The sequence below is a fragment of the Hydra viridissima genome, unplaced genomic scaffold (assembly GCF_058129835.1).
Source record: "Hydra viridissima isolate aposymbiotic clone 2 unplaced genomic scaffold, HvirCarnegie_v1 scaffold_4, whole genome shotgun sequence".
NCBI lineage: Eukaryota > Metazoa > Cnidaria > Hydrozoa > Anthoathecata > Hydridae > Hydra > Hydra viridissima.
This window is the reverse complement of record NW_028324303.1, coordinates 11,875,014-11,892,639: the sequence shown is the minus strand read 5'-3', so window position 1 is coordinate 11,892,639 and position 17,626 is coordinate 11,875,014. Positions and strand designations below refer to the sequence as shown.

The 17,626-nt window shown below is 28.1% G+C and overlaps 1 long non-coding RNA gene and 1 pseudogene across 2 annotated transcripts; one reads left to right on the top strand and one right to left on the bottom strand.

The window, feature by feature from the left end:
- Positions 1–14: 14 nt before the first annotated feature.
- LOC149889922 (uncharacterized) lies at positions 15–12,673 on the top strand. 2 transcript variants are annotated; one of them, XR_016451504.1, is made up of 3 exons: positions 15–46; positions 3,449–3,570; positions 12,411–12,673. It is a non-coding gene; the product is annotated as an uncharacterized LOC149889922 (long non-coding RNA). The 2 variants fall into 2 exon arrangements; XR_016451505.1 differs by lacking the exon at positions 12,411–12,673 and adding an exon at positions 7,052–7,561.
- LOC149889923 (uncharacterized) lies at positions 10,657–12,376 on the bottom strand (annotated as a pseudogene).
- Positions 12,674–17,626: the final 4,953 nt, after the last annotated feature.

Below are 17,626 nucleotides of genomic sequence, written 5' to 3'. Positions count from 1 at the left end.
AAAAACGTGTTATCATTTACATCAGAGGTTGAAACAAAATGACAAGGTATGAAATGTATCGCAATTTTTTCTGCAATCTTATAGCATGATTTGTTCAATATAATCAAAAATGTTTCAATTTAAAGCGACTAGCACAAAATATCATGTAAAACTCCTTCTTATATGTAAACATCTTCTAAAAAGAAGCGCATGTAGTAGAGACTAGGGCTATTTGTTACATTTTTTTCCTATAACTGTTTTGCAACTGTTTAATCTTCATATATATATATATATATATATATATATATATATATATATATATATATATATATATATATATATATATATATATATATAAAATTATGTTCCTGCAAAGCTTCGAAATTTCGAATCGAATCGGAAAAATGATTCCAGATTCGATTCGAAAAATCTCCATATTATCGAATGAAGGTTTCTAATAAATTTTCCAACGGTGTGCAACCCCAATTCAAATGTGAAGTCTGCAAAGTATTAACGCAACATAGATTATTTTGTGATGAAACGTTAAAAAAAACTTTAAGATAACTTTTATGATTCGAGATTCGATTCGCGAATATATGGGTGATGTGATTCAAGATTGGATTTGATGTATAAATTTCTGATTCGAAGGCACCTAATATATATATATATATATATATATATATATATATATATATATATATATATATATATATATATATATATATATATATATATATATATATACACTACCGTCCGTAAGTTTGGATGCACCTTACAAAAATAAACAAAACGCGCTTTAACTCATAGATAAAGTTTATTAAGAGTGTCTACATTGGTCTCATCATAAAGTACTGTGAGAATATTGTTAAGAGAGATACTTTTAAAAGAAATATGTTCTTACATTGTTAAATTTGTTATTATTTGCAAAATAAAATAAACAGAAACATTTTTAAGCGATATCCACTTGTATCGTAAAATAAATAAATTTTTAAATAAAATTACTTTTTATTTTGTCTATTCTCATTATTAGTTAAACTTTTAAGCTGAGTGCGTTATAAGATTTTCTTTTTTCTGTTTAAAAAGTTAATAAATCTATAGTTTTTGAAAATTAATGATTTGATTTTGAACTATCAACTTTATTTCTCATTTTTCAAATCAATTATTTTATTTTAGTATTCTTATAAGATTCGTTATTTAAAATGGCAAAAAGAGGGCAGATAAATTTAGAAAAACGTATAGAAATTTGGATCCTTCATAATTTCGGCTTTTCTTATCGAGAAAATGGTCGAAGCCTCAGCTTTTCAAAGAGTTGTATCAATAAAACGATTAAAAGAAAAGTAGAAACGGGGGTCTTTCTGCGATCGTTAAAGAGTAGGGAGACCTCGTTCTACAACGAAATAAGAGGATAAGTACATAGTAATTAATTCTTTACGAAAACGCACAACGCCAGATTTAGCAGCTGATTTTAATGAACATCATACCACAAAAATAAGTACAACGACGGTAAAAAGGCGACTTCTTGAAGTAGGGCTTAGAGGTCGTGTGGCTGTTAAAAAACACGTCTTACAACCGTCTACAAACAAAAAAGATTAGTCTGGGCCAAAGAACACAAGAATTGGACGGTAGAAGAGTGGAATCGAGTTCTTCGGTCAGACGAATCAAAGTTTGAGATTTTTGGGAATAAACGTCGGTCATTTGCTCGTCGTCGGGTAGGAGAAAGAATGCTGGAGCAATTTACTATGCAAACAATTAAGCATGAAAGTGGGAATATCATGGTTTGGGGTTGTTTCGGTGGTGGCCAAGTGGGATCAATTGCCGAATTTGACGGGAAAATGACAAAAGAAGTCTATTTAAAGATTTTGAAAAAATACGTTTTAGTCTGTGGAACCGAATTAATTGGCGAACAATTCGTGTTCCAACAAGATAACAATCTTAAACACATTTCTAAATTGGTTAAGCAATATTTAAATTAAAAACAAGAGGAAGGATTGTGGAAGGTCATGGCTTGGCCACCGCAAAGTCCTGATTGTAACCCAATTGAGATATTGTGGAATCATTTAGATCGAGAAGTCCGAAAAACTCCACCAAGGGGTAAAAATGATCTTTGAGAGGCAATTCAAAACATATGGAAAAATATTGATGAGGAATATTTAAAAAAATTGATTGATCGCATGCCACGTATTTGCCAATAGTCAAAGCTAAAGGTGGCCATTTGACGAAAAGATGATTTAAATAAAAATATTTCATTTTAGTAATAATTTTTGATACTATTATATATTTTTTTCATTAAAACTAATAAAAGAACATAAAACTATCGATTTGTTTTATTAAAGTCATAAATCGGAATTATTCCGACACATTTTTCTCTTAATATCTGTAGTTGCGATAGGTGCGTCCAAACTTATGGACGGGAGTGATTTTAATCAGAAAGCAATTTATCTTTTAAGTGTATCAAACAAATAAATTACTAGGAAGTCTGTTGTAACAAAACTTACGCATTTAAAAATGCGACAACTTACCTCCCGAATCTGGGGCATATTGTCATATTTACCGGTGTAATTTGATAAAAATGTTTTAGCTTGTAAAAAAATTCACAAATTTAGTGTAACAAGAAAATCTTCTACCAAAATTCTTAAAATCTCTTAAATACACTATTTCATTAATACTAAAAGATCAGCACCAATTCATATTTGCTTTTTATGCTAAGTTTTTCTCTCTCATAAGCTTACATGTAAGATAAGTTAAGATATCTTTTTTTTTTAAGGCATCGTACGAACTTTTTATTAGTAGTTTTATGGACGTAACTGACTTCCAAAATCTGTGATAACTTATTCGTACGACAAATAGTCTAAATATAGTTTTTATGCCTGGTAAATATAAAAATATCAGTGCAAAAAGCGTATATAAATTTTAGTTTTTTTGAGTTCGTAACCAGATCATTATAATAGTGAATGTTAGAAGCCCTTTTTTTGAATTTTAAAAAATAAAAATTGTCGTAGTACACACGCAACAAATAATAAAAAAAAAAAACCAATCGGGTAATCGTTTCCTATCAATTTATAGTCTGATAGAAACGATTGCTTAATTAAAATAAGTTGATTCTAAAATTTTTTAAAAAGCTTTTTGGGAACGGAGCAGAGCCCCCTAGCCCCCTTAGATCGCCCTTAATTCAGTTAATAACTTGAATATAATTCAGAATTTGCATTAAAAAGAATTTTTCATCAAAACTTGGTATCTAAATACAAAGTACTTTTGATGGTGAATTCTACTTGAGTTTAAGAGGTAAGTAAAAACAACTCGCGTTTTAAAGTTTGGTTTTTCTCTTGTTTGTCTAATGTTGTTTCGTATTAAAATAACATTTACATTTATATAAGAAAGCGTACTTCTTGTATTGTTATTCTATGTATATCGGAATTTTCTCGTTATCCTTTTCGTATTGTAACTAAATGAAATAAAATTTGTTTTATAGGAAAAATTAACAAAAAATTTCCTTGGAAACAATTGGTTATCTTTCTCGTATCATATTAATCAAATATTGTTTAAATAAAATGATTTGATGCAATACAGCCTGATACGATACAGTTTAACACGGTACATTACACTCTGCTTTATTTGTTGGTAATTGTTTATAGCGATACAGCGTAATAAAAATATTGTTTTAAACGAGAAACAACGATTTTTCCTCGTTTTCCCAATATAACTAGAAGATCTCGCTTGTTTTCATTATTAGGAGAAAATTTAATATTAATTCAATATTAATTCCCGAAAATATAAAAACCAGGGCCTTCAAATTTTAGACTTCTTGTTAACCCAAACAATTTTTTTAACTCGTATTACAATAATCTTTTAAAAATCGGCTATAAAATAACAAAGTTAATTTTAATCCAATGCAATTGCAAATATAATAATATGTAATATTCATTGCTGTTCTAAAAACTAAGATGAATCAATCAGAAACATATGGAAAGCGTAGTGATAAAGTTTACCACTGTTTACAAAGCGATGTGTCTTCCATTCTGCTGAAACAAGTATTTTCCAAAGAGAAAAAATTTAAACAAAACTTACCGTCGTTTAACAATGTGTTTATAAGATATTATCTGATTTGGTTTTTAAGTTATTTGCATCTACAAATTGATGGAGTATGCAAGCTAACATGCCCAATATTGAATATACTTTTTGTATACAAGTATGTTAAAAAGAACAACTTTAACCAATAATATTTTTGTTGTGTATCCAGTGAGCAATGTTTTATTTAGTCGGTAATAAGAAGAATTATTAGCTTTGTAAAGTTGATTAATAAATAATATATAATACCATTCCCACCATATATACGTATAGATATTACACAAGCCTATCCCTTAAAATTAAAGCAGCCTCAATTAATTATTTATTTATGTTTTCATAGTAATGAAATCCATTTTTGAGAAACTGTTTCTTAAATATTAATTTGTTTTTTATTGAAAAATTTTGGTTTTAGAATAATTTGTGAAAAAAAAAACTACTTGCAGAAAGTGGTGTAAAAAAACCAGTCTGCAATCTTTGATCGTCATTTTCATCAGCTGAAAATAGGGATGTGCTTTTGAAAGATTTAGATGCATTTAAAAAATAGATTTCATTATAGTAGTAAGTTATAACTCATAATCAAATAAGAATGATAATATGATACAAATAATGATCACTAATAATTACTAAGTGGAAAATAAAACAAAAAGCAATTTAAATTGCATAGGTCTCCTTCAGTATTTGTAAAATGGAAACTCATGACTTGTTTCTATCAAAACCATGTCTTACTTTTATCAAAAATACTTGTAATCTGTTTTCAAATAGAAAAATTTCTCATAGTATAGAGAACTAAAATAGAGCTTTCGTGGTTCGTTTTTTTTTTTTTCTTTTTTTCTTTTTTCGCATTTGCAATTTGTGGGTTGGTTTGCAAAGTAATCAAGAATAGTAATAAAATATGTGTTTAACTCATGACTTCCTTGTCAGTAAACGAAGTAAATAAAAAAAATAAACGCTGCGCCAAGGTACTTTACAGATAAACCAATTAATGAAGATGGCGCGTCTTGAAATTTCTTTACTACAAATTATTAGTATATACTACATTTACATATAAATTACATTTATTATGTAAAATACATACATTAGATGTTATACATATAAAATTATAGTGCAATATGAGTCAACGTTGTCGAAAGGACTTGTGTAGTAAACGAGTAAGCAGAAAAAGCACCAGTCGCACGGTCTGTGCTTTACTCATTTTTTATACAAGGAACGCGAAGGAGAAATTGTTAAACAAACTGTTAAAGAACAAATGGTTTCAGAATTCAGTCAAATGAAAGATGGTTTTTATATTTTTTGTACTAAATAAATTTTTCATGAGAAAAAATATTAATTAATCAAAAACGTTAAGGGCACATAAAAGATGAAAATCTACGAGGAAGAAAGACATAACCCCTATACCTCCACTAAAAATACTAATGAATTATTCTGTTAAATAATAATCAGCATTATATGCATACAAGTGTACACAAAGCAGTTCTAAAAGTTCGTAAATTATAGATATTTAAGTATAGTTTTTAAGTATATGCGCGCACAATTTTTATACGAAAACATTGAAAATATTTTTACCTCAAACCCCTTCAGAAACTAGAATCCACCTTTAGCTAGGTAAAAACAAAAAAATCCAAAAATACAGTTTTGCTCTTGGTTGCTACCAATTAATTTTAATGTGAATTTTTCATTTCATACTTGACAGTCTTTGCACTAACATCCAACAAAGAAGAAATCTCAAATAATGTAAAGGGGAATTGTATGTTTGATTTACCAAAATCCATCCTTTCGGTCCGTTTGCCTGAAATAGAAAAAAAGAAAAAGGAAAGGAATTATTATTTTTCTACAGATCAATAACAGAGTAACTACTAGCTGTTGGACCCTAGCTTTTGTTTTCTAATAACAAGAAGATTTTTTTTTTCCTCTTCATGTTTTGTCTTCTTTCTTTCAAACTTTTACATATATTAAATTTTAAATCGTTGTTGATTAGAACAATGCTTAGTTGCAAAAAAGATTTTTCGCGAGTGCTTTCATTTTACTAAGGATACCAACCGTCCTCTCTTTGTACGTTCTGTTAAGAATAATTACAATATAAAATTTAACAAATTGTTTTATCATCCATATATCATATCGTAGTTTTTTCAATCGAACGTTTCTTTATATTTTACTGTGTGTCAAATGGAACAAAATGATATGTTTTTGTTTTCAAGTAATAATGCATATTTATTTGCCATCACATTTTTCAAATTTCTTGACAATTTATGTCCGAGAAGCCAGTATGATTTAGAAATAAAAACCTTTCAAGCATTTAAAAAAAAACAATTGAGGTTATTTTAATTTCCAAACATTCAAAAAAAAAAAAAAAAAAACGTGGTGGCGACGATTAAGATAAAAAATACTGTCACAACAAGATGTCAAAAGACAGAAGAATCTTTCTCGTCTTAGTTGGTAATCGTTTGTTAATTTGTTAACTAATAATTAATAGTAAATATATTTTATAAAAATTCAACAAAAAAATATTTCCATTTTGATGAAAGCGCAAGTTATTCAAATTATTCACAAAGCTTTTAAACCAATTTTTTGTTCCATAAAAATTTATGTATTTTATTTTACATTATTATTCTAAAAAACTTTTATCCCTTTTTATATTACCACGATGATCTCTTCCGTTTAAATTATTTTTTAAATCGAAGTCTTTTAACTTTTTTTTTGTATCTATATAATGTTGGTAGTTGAATCCTTTTATATAGCAACCATTTTTCCTTCGTAGTTTACAAACACTTTTAGGAACTTTGTCCACACAATCTGAGTCCAATTGTTCGCATTTACTTTTATCTTCGTTGTCCGTTTTATTAGAATCGATAATAATTTTAGTGCAGTTGTTTGTAGCATTCAGTAATTTGGAAGGAAGACTATGTCGAGATACTCGCTTATTATAGTTGTAACTACTATTAAGTAGACTGTTCAAAGAATTACTCAGTTTAGATGGTGACTTACATTCGTGCTCTGATTTCCATTTTAGAAATTTTAACTCCTCTTTATCGCACAAATTGCTAAAATTGATCGAACTTGAAGATTCCAGATCGAACGAGGAGGATGTTTCAGACTGTGAAGAGTTTGATGATAACCTTCGACGCAAATGATATCTTTTTCGATCGATTGTTGTAATTACTAGTTCATCTTTTTTTGTATCAATAATTGGTGTGTATTTTTCTTTACACATTATTTGCGTGTTTTTATTAAACGTTTTCGGCGACCATTTCAACATACTGATTATAGAAGAAAGAAATTTTGAAAAAATTTAAACACAATAATTCTTGCTGTGATTATTTAATTTCTAAAAAACAAAACTTGCAAAAAATGTTAATAGAATTTTACACGCATCGTATCAAAAGTCGTTTAGGTACGAAAAAAATTCGACCGCATTTTTAAATTATTTTGGTAATGGTTTCTATTCTAGAATTGATGCGTAATAATGGCAATTAAGTGTTACAAGGTTTATTAAAGTGGGCAGCCTTGCGTCAAACTTTTACTGGCCACATTTAAACAACTTTCCTGCATAAATATTTTGTTTATAATCTTTTATTTAAAATATAAAAAATACAAATAAGCCAAAAAAAGCCATAATATTGTAATATTCAATCAAAGTTATGTAAAATTGTCACATAACTTTGTCCTTTTACATACAAAAAAGTAAACTGGTTTTTAACTTAGGTGTATTTTTTATATAAAAAATAATTGCAGCATATAAGTATCAACAAACGTTAACTTTTTAGAGTTGTTTGCTCTGCTACAATTTAAAAAGATTAAAGTGTTCCTTATGCATATGTTTTCTTCAAAACTCAATTTGTCTTACCAATTTAAAATACGTAATTTAAATCTGTCATCAGAACGAACCATTTATTGCACGATTAAATTCCAACCTCAATTAACAAGAAATAGTTTCGTTCCATAGCAACATTTTACCAGTTTTTACCGGTTTGTGGTTCCGGGAATTCCTAAAACTTATAATTTATTTTTTGGAAATCTTTTTCCGTCTTACAAAATGTTTTGTGAACTTTTTATAACTGTTTTTCTATTTATTCTTTAATACAGGATAAAATATCTTTTAAATACTTATTCTTTAATACACAAATTTCTTTTAAATACTTTCAACATTAATTTTTTATCATATTAAAAATAAGTTTATTGAATTTATAATGTATTGTAAATTAGTTTTAGTCTCTTTCCAGTTTAATGAAAAAAATATTATTGCTTAGAGCATTTTTTTCTGTAAACAAGTAAAAAATAAAACAAAATAATTTTCAACTTTTTTAAGGTGAGTACTATTTTATTCTCCAAACAATATACAAAAACAAATGAGAGGTTTAAAGACTTTATTAATGCTTTTTGTCGTTTTTCTAAACTTGTCTAAAATTTAATTCGTATTTTTTTTACTTAATTTCTTTTAGATTATGACAACAACTGTAGCACTTTCACAATTTCCATTCAAACGGCAAACTTCAAAACATTTGTCAAGCGAAACTATTTTACATATTTTAAAGTAAAACATAGTGATTGAGGCAAGTCTTGGATCCCCCTCACAAGGTGTGCAGACAGTGTGTCACAAGTTCACGGATGAGGACAAAGAGATTATGTGACAAGTTGGCTTTTGGTATACCGATTGTTTGGCTAGAGCCAAAAAAAAATTTCACAAACTGTTATTTTAGTTTTGTGAATCTTCAAGGAACAAAAGAAATAAACTTAAGATAAAATACTCGTGTTTATCATCAACATCAGATTGTTAGTACTGTCTCAAAAATTTTGAAATTGGTTTTATTTCTTGCCATTTGTAGTTACATAGCGCCTGTTTTGGCTACCGTTTGTCAAGACTGCTGTGAGTAAAACTGGTTGGAAGGTTAAAACTTACAACTTAAAATGGCACAAACCTTTTCCAAGTCTTTTTTCAAATGGTTCAACTTTTTACAAATGCTTCTTCCTATGCATATTGCCAGGGTTTTTTTTTTTTTCTTTTCAAGTTCCTTTTTTATTTGTTTTCAAATAAATTTAAAAAATTAAAAAACTATTAAACTTAAAATTAAAAAACTACTAAACTTAAAATTAAAAATTTTCTTTTCAAACTTTAATAAAGTTTACAAAGATGAAATCGAGTCCCTTTCAGCTTATAGACGTATCCCTACGGACGTATATCTACTCAGTTATAACCTTATAAGAAATTAAAACTGATTAGGTGTCTCCAAACTATTACTTTTCAATCTTCAAACTTTTAAGACATACAATGAATTTTTTTTAAGACATACAATGAATTGCACTTTGAAAAGCTGCTTAGTTCAAAAGTTGCTTTTACTTGCAGCAATTACCAACACCAAGAGTATCAATTTTTATGGGTTTATTTCACCTACATAAACAAATCCAATGAAAGACAATTCAAAAAAACTCACCTTGTTTAAACGAATATACGTATTCTTTTCTTGATTTACATTTTATCAAAGTTCTACACTAAAGAACATATTTTCGCATGTTATACTTTGTTTATAAAACGGGGAAGTTATGCGTAATCGACACAAATGAAATGAGCAATGGTGTTAATAACCATGACTTTTACATTTTGTAGTCAATAGAAAAAATTTAGCAATGAGATTTTAAGTTTTATTAATTGATATATCTCTTCTATAGAAGAGATATGTTAAATAATAAAACTTAATTGTTTATAATCAATTTTTAATATAATATATAAAATGTTGAAAATCACATCCTAGTAGCAATTACAGAAATTGGGCGATAAGATAAAGTCTATACATTAAAAAAATAGTGTTTGTTGCTCCCATTTCGACTTAGTGCCATAAATTAATTAGCCGCATAAAAAATATATGCAGTAATAAAAACGTATGAGGTAATATCTAATACTCTTATAAAGTTTTTTAATTATCTTAAATTTATTAAATTATTCAGAAAAAAATAAAATCAGAAAGAGTCATTTGAAATTCTTGTGGTTTAAATATGGTAGCTAGAATGTCGCAGAAAATTAATCGTGTGTATATATATTGCGAGGTTAGAATTATTTTGTTCTACCTCCAATTTTAAACGTTGAGAAAAAGTTTTTGATTTTTTTCTAATAGTAAAAATTAATTAAAAATTTAGCTTAAGTTTTAAAGAAATAATAATTTATCTTTAAATAATTTATGTTTAAACAACTTATTTAGAAAAATATTTAAAATATAAAGTGTATTTTAAAAGTAATCGTTACTAAAATTAATAACTCATTTTCTCCCAACGTTTAAAATGGGAGATAGATCAAAATAATTCTATCCTCGCTATATGTACATACATATATGTATATATATGTACATATATATCTATGTATATCAATGTTCGTATATGTATAAATATGTATCTATAAATATATGTACACATTTATATCTACATATATGTACATATATATGTATATATACATAAGACTATCCCATACAGATAGTATAAAAAAATTTTTTTTTTTTCACCAGAATGGATGTCAATAAATATGGATTTTTTTGGAAAAATTGGAGTTGTGAATAAGCCACCCTTCATATCCCATGTATAGGTGCCAGGTTTCACAAATGCTTATTCTAAAAATGACTAAAATGAATGCTAAAATAATGAGAGGTTCTTCTTGCTATAAAAATTAGGCATAATTGCTCTATTTTCTGCTCTTGCTTGGATAAAACCATTTTTTCTCTCAAAACCAAAGACTGTTTCAGAAGCTGAAGTTACCTAAAAAAATATAATTAGTTTAAAAACTATTTTCATATCAATAATTGTTTCTTAAATTTTTATTAAAATGTATTTTTATTAATTTTACCTCATTAACTGGCCTTTCAATCCCTTGTGTGAACAAGGAAATACAGAAATACCATAGGACACTCCAGAAATTTTTCTAGATCACTATTGTTCATTTGATAGATTAAGATATATTCATAGGCTTCTTTCCATATAAGGTCAATCAATGTGGTTGTATACAATTTTACTTTAGGAATCTTGTATGCTCTGGGAGCTAGGCTTCCCATTTTCTGATATTTTAAAGTTTCTAGAATTTTTCAACAGCAAAGTTCCTTTCAATCTTGCTTTGGCTGCAAAGTAAACTTTGTAATAAGATTTTAGAGTGAGAATACCATGCTGAAGATCTCACAGCTTTTTTAACAATTTTCTCTACATTTTCATCTTAAAGCTTTGTAAAGTTGAGTTGGTTCAAGATGTGTTGTGAGCCCTCTATCCAACTATGCTTCACTTTGATTTAGAACTACATAGAGAAGTAAACTGATACAAGAAACTTAAAAATTACTTCTAAGTAATTTAGCTCTTCTCCCTCTAATCCTCTAAAATAATGAGTAAAAATATTGTGAGCTTGCATACTCACAATGAAAATAAGGAAGACTTTGTTAAGCCCCCTTGAACAGACTATAGTGCCTGGCTTTTGGTTTGCCAAACTTTCAGCAAGATTTCCTAAAATTAATATCTGGTATTGTTTACAGATTTATTTCTAATCTGAAGATAACTCATTTACTATTTCTTCACGAGATTTAATTAAACTAGGACTTACAGACAGTAGCGGACTAGCAAATTTGAGCGGCCCGGGAAACCCCAAGTGGACTGGCCTCAAAAAAAAAAAAAACAATATAATATAACATTTTAATATAATATTACATATAAATACATGCTTAATAAAAAATAAATAAACAAAAGATTCTTAACCATTTAAATATTTACTAAAACCAGGAGCATTTTCTCTTATTTTATCTATTATTGTATAATTATTTAAGTTAACCAAAATATCCTTCTCTATCGCCATAAGCATCAAAAACTGCAAATTATCTTGTGACAAGGAAGATCTGAATCTATTTTTTATAATTTTTAATTTGGAAAAACTACGTTCACAAGCTACTTGCGTCGAAGATAATATTAAAATAAATTTATATGCAAAATAAACATTGCTGTATACTTTGCTGTATAAATTATATTTAGCCAAGAAATTAAAACAGCAATAAATACAATTTTTGCAACTCTTTTTGTTTTTGAGGCATACTTCACTTATTATTTCTGAATCTGAATCAGTTCATTTATCGGTGTTATATATATCTTGCATAGATATTTTAAAGTCGTCCTATTTTGTCATTAAATCAGTTAATTCCTCCCTTAAATTTGACGCTGTAGCTGTTTTACGATATTTTACTAGTAATTTACTGAGCTCTTCTAAACTGTTTTCTGAACATTAATTGTCGGTAAAATTTTTAGGGTCTAATATTGCCATGTCTGCATATAATTTTCCATAATTTTTAAAACGGTTTTCTATAGTATTTATTGTGGTATCCATAATTACGTTAAACGTGGTTATTTTATATTTTTAGATTGGGTTTTGAAATTCATCATCTTCGGTTATTTCGTCGGGCATTCTCTTTCGTCGTCTAAATCTCTGTTCTGATATATCTTGTCCGACAATTATTTCACAATTTTCCTCTTCAAGTAGTGTATTCGCATGTTTAGCAAATGAATTTGACTTTTCTTTTACATTACTAAAATCACGTGAAAATTTTTTTAACGAATTTAATGTGGAAGTTACCATGTTATAAGCTGTTAAATAATTTAAATTGCTGGTTTGTAAATATTTAGATAACGGTCCAATATATTGAAAAATTTTTAAATAAATATGCGCTGTAAGTATAACTTTAAATTTTAATAGACTCCATTAGTGTTGATGCAGTGTGTCTAATTTGAGCATTGAAAGATACATTAGACACAAAATAGTTCAAAGTTATCAATAAGTCTTCATATAATGAGGTTTCTTTGTTATCATAATGCCCAAAAAATTTTTTAAGTGCTGTTTCTTTAGCTGACCATTTTGTTTCACCTATAACGTTAAGTCTCTGATACCTTATTTTTACACTGGTGTTTTCCCAAACATCCATACGTTGATAAGCTTCTCTTAGAAATACGGCACACGAGTTGAGTAATTGAAAGAGAGAAGTACCTTCAATAACCGAACTAGTAGCATCTGTGACAACTAAGTTCAATACGTGGGCATAACACCAAACGTGAATTTGACCAGGCGATTCTTTACTTAACCAACTGGTGAAGCCATTATACTGTCCACGCATGTTTGCTGCTCCGTTTGTCGAATTACCGATACAATTTTTAATATGTAATCCACTGTTTTTAATAAAAGTACTAATTAAATTGCGCATGTCTTTCCCTGTAGACGATTTGCAATTTAAAACAGCTACTACACGTTCATAAATATTTCCCTTTACATATCGGACAACAATTGAGCACTGATCCTTTTGTGTTATGTCCTGTGTGGTGTCAATTTGAAAAGAAAAAATACCTGCTTCCTGTACATCTAATAAAATGCTATCTTGAATTAATTTTCCACTGGCCAAAATTACCTGGTTAATAGTAGATTTTGAAATTAATGAAATGAAACTGCCTCTACCTTTAGTTCCCGCAGACGTTTCATTATTTGTCTTCTTTTCTTTGATGACTCTTGATAAATGTAATTTTAAAACAGCGTCATATTTAGAGAGTAGCAATATTAAAAATGAGAATAAGATCTGCCAACACCGTTCTTAAGATTTTTTATTTTTAAAATGCAATCTAAAAAATTTTAAATTTTGTAATTTTAACAATTTTAATAAATTTATAAGATGTATTTTAAATGTTGTTCGACCGGCCCACCGAGAAATGTCCCGGTGTCCCGCCGGCCCAATCCGCCACTGCTTAAAGATATTGGCTTAAAGTTTTAATTTATTTCCATATCAGTCACCATGGAAAGCAACTTCCCTAAAGGTCCAGAAAACCCTGTCTTTGAGGTTGTCTGACATTACTTATCAATATCATTAATGATAAATTTTTTTACAAGAAAACAATAATAATTCTATTAAAGTAAATAATTTTATTAAAACATAATTTATATTATTAAGATAATGCTAAAAAATAAAAAAAACATTTGTACCAATTAAATCAAGTTTGTTAATATTATTAATACCAATTCAATCAAACATGCTTGCCTTTTTTCTTGTTTTCAAACCATTAGTGTTTTCGTACTGTTTCATACTCATTGTCATCTCTTTTTCTTTGACAACATAATATTTGTGGGTTAGAATAAATAATTACAAAAAAACCGAAATACGAAAAATATATAAATATAAAGATAAGTCAAAACCTTATATTAAAATAATTTTTTTTAAGAAACTTTGTTTTGTGTTTGTTAAAAATTTTATCAAGAAGTGAAATGAGTTTTTTACTGCAGCAGCAACAACTTTACTTTCGCCTAAATTTTTTTGTCAAGAAAACGAAACAATGTAAGTTCATTTTTGCAAGAGAAGACTTTTTTTTTTAATAAAAAAATTACTTTTAATGATATCAGTTGTTTTTTTTTAACAGATCCTATATTTATATACCTTCAAGCCAATAAAAACTTGGGACCTAGTGTTAAATGGTAAAAAACGGTGATTTTTGAAAAGTATGGGATGCCTTAATCTACATGTATTTAAGTTAAGCGAGGCAACTTAAAATTGGTGATGAACAGTTCTTGCCTCTCTATATCTGTGTGTGTGTGTGTGTGTGTGTGTGTGTGTGTGTGTGTGTGTGTGTGTGTGTGTGTGTGTGTGTGTGTGTGTGTGTGTACGTGTATTAAAACATATTTTGCATAGTCTTTCGCAATTCATCTTTCTTATCGATAGAAACAAAAGATTAATCGCTGATCACTCCTACCCACCATCATCCAGAGATAATCGACAGTAATAAGCAAAGTAACAAGATTTCAATAAGAATTGGTTTTTAAAAAATCAATTAAAAAGTGAACTAAAAACATGAAGTTTATCAATAATGCTATAGAGGTTAATAATTATCAAGAAAAATCACTTGTGCTTCTATTGCTAAGCTTTTTACAAAAAGAAGTTTCTGTTGCTGAAATTCATAACTTTTTTGAATCTTAATTCAATGGAAACAATCCATGTATTTCTTAATTCAAAAAATCAAACTCTTGTTTGTCATTAGAATAACAAGTATTTGATATATCGAGTTGATTAGTTTCAGACTGCGATTCAATTACAACATTTCGCATTTTGGTTGCAATGAATAAATAAAGCGCGCTTTATCGTACATTCAACTACATCTAATAAACCTCAGCTACAACTATTTAAAGAACACCCTGTTATAATAGACATCGTAGTCCTCATGTGTAAGTGCAAGTTTCCACTCATCCGTTTAGCTACAGGAAAGGAAAAGGGATGGGAAAAATAATCGCATGAGAATGCGCAGTGATTAATTTTCAAAATCAATTTTCCAATCCCTTTCCCTTTCCCGTAGCTAAACGGATGAGTAGAAACTGACCCTTAAACAGACATTCATAAATTTAAATCTATTTTTGAACTGCTCAGTAAGGGTCTGCGTCTCGGATTCGTTTTCTCGAAATGAACCAGAACAAGCATAACGAGACGAGAAATGTCCCGGAAAAAGACAAAAGAAAAAATTGTCCCGGAATAAAGTTAAAAATCGGGACAATATTTTTGTCTCGGAATTTAAAAATTGTGTCCCGAATATCATTGTTTTGTCTCGACTCGAATAAAAAAATTAGCGAGACGCAAATGCTTACTGCTTAGCACAGCCTTGGTTGAAAATATTGATAATTGTTATGGAGTGGGTTGCTATTTGTTAGCTTACATAGTTTAAAATGCAAATCCTCGTTGATTCTCTCATACTAGGAGCAGCCCATGTAATATCGTCTTAGTTTTAGAAATTGAATACAAAGGTTTTCAATTAATTGGGGATTTCAGTTACTTGTAAATATATTTTCTGAGAGCTATTTTCAATCTGAGTGTAGTAATTAAGATGTGTCAATAACAAAGTACCTAAATATAGTTTAAGTCTTCCTGGTGTAAAATTCTTTTTTTTCGAATAAAAGTTTTTTACAAAAATACTCTTAAAATATTTAATAAAATTCATTACGAAACATTTAATAAAAACTCATAAAATATATTTTTCATCATGGGAGTTATTTTTTCAGACGTATTTGTAACAACCACAAAAAAAAAAAGGCACAAGGATGTACTTACTTTACGCTGTTTAACTGAAGGCTACCGTTTATTTTTCTATTTCAGCTAAAAAAAAAAACAATAAAAATGTTTTGTAGGACACAGATTATAAAAGTTGTTGCCTCCTTAGCTCCGAGATTAACTCAAAAATCATTTTATCTCCCTTGTTATAGAGGTTATATCACAGATATCCTTGCTCCAAAGCAACTTTTTGTACACCACAGTTATCAACATAAGAATCTTTCTTCTAATATTGATTGGAGTGATGATAAATTCAAAGAGATTGTTCAAGATAATAAACTTGTTGTGTTTATGAAAGGAACTCCTGATGCCCCGTTATGTGGCTTCAGCAAGTATGTTATTCAAATATTAAAAATGCATGGATGTGAAAATTTTAAAACATTAAATGTTCTTGCTGATGAAAAGCTGAGAAGTCGTGTAAAAGAATTTTCTAACTGGCCAACTATTCCACAAGTCTATATAAATGGTGAGTTTATTGGAGGATTTGACATCATGCTGCAGCTACATCAGAGTGGTGAGCTGATAAATGAACTGGATAAAATTGGGCATCGTTCAGCTCTAATTGATGCTGAACCAAAAAGTCATTAATTTATACACTTTTGATATAATTATGTATAAGTATTCACTTTTACTCATTTAAAAAAAAAGACTTTCATGATTTTTCATGCCATAAAAAAAAAAAAAAAAAAAAAAAGAACCTTGTTTACTCTGTCCTCATTTCCTCTACTCCCTATATTAAAATTACTTAGTAGTCCTTCAAATACAAACAAGCTACTCCTCTATTAAACTTAGTGATCTGATTTGTGTATTAAATATAAGTTTAAAGAGTGAAATAGGCAAGGTAAATAATTTTATGAAAAAAAAAACAAACTTTTTTTTCAAATTTTTAAGCAGCAAAGTGTTTTAGTAATAAAACTATTTTCCTACAATTAGACAGTATATGAGTATCAGAACAAAAAAAAAAAAAAATGCAACTGCTATTTTTTTATGGAAGTTAACTTATGTAAAAAGGTTTTAAAAGTGCATGGTTTATGCTGTTTTTACCCAGCTAACATAAAGATTTTAAAAACTTTATTTTATGTTTTGTTTCGCTTTAGTTTTTTTCTTGTTTTGTTTAAGTTTTTTTTTTTGTTTTTGATTTTTTCTAATTTTGATTTCTTTAGTGTTTTTTTTTTTTAATTTGATTTTTCCAGTATTTTGCTAAAATCTCTTTGAATCAACTTTAGAAAAAAGCTATAAGTTATTATTAAACTGTGCTGCTTTTAGGATCTCTTTAGCCAAACTTTATATGCAATTTTAAAAATTTACCCTACAAAAATGGTGTATGGTACAAAAAATCAAATGATATATAGGATTTAGCAATTTCATATGAATTTATGAGCCACTAATGTTTTTGTTGGGGAAAAATGTTAATATTGGACAAAAATCTATTTAATAACAATTATAGTTACAATTATAATGTTCAAGATTTAGATATTTTTCTTGAGGCTCAATCACAACCTCATAATAAG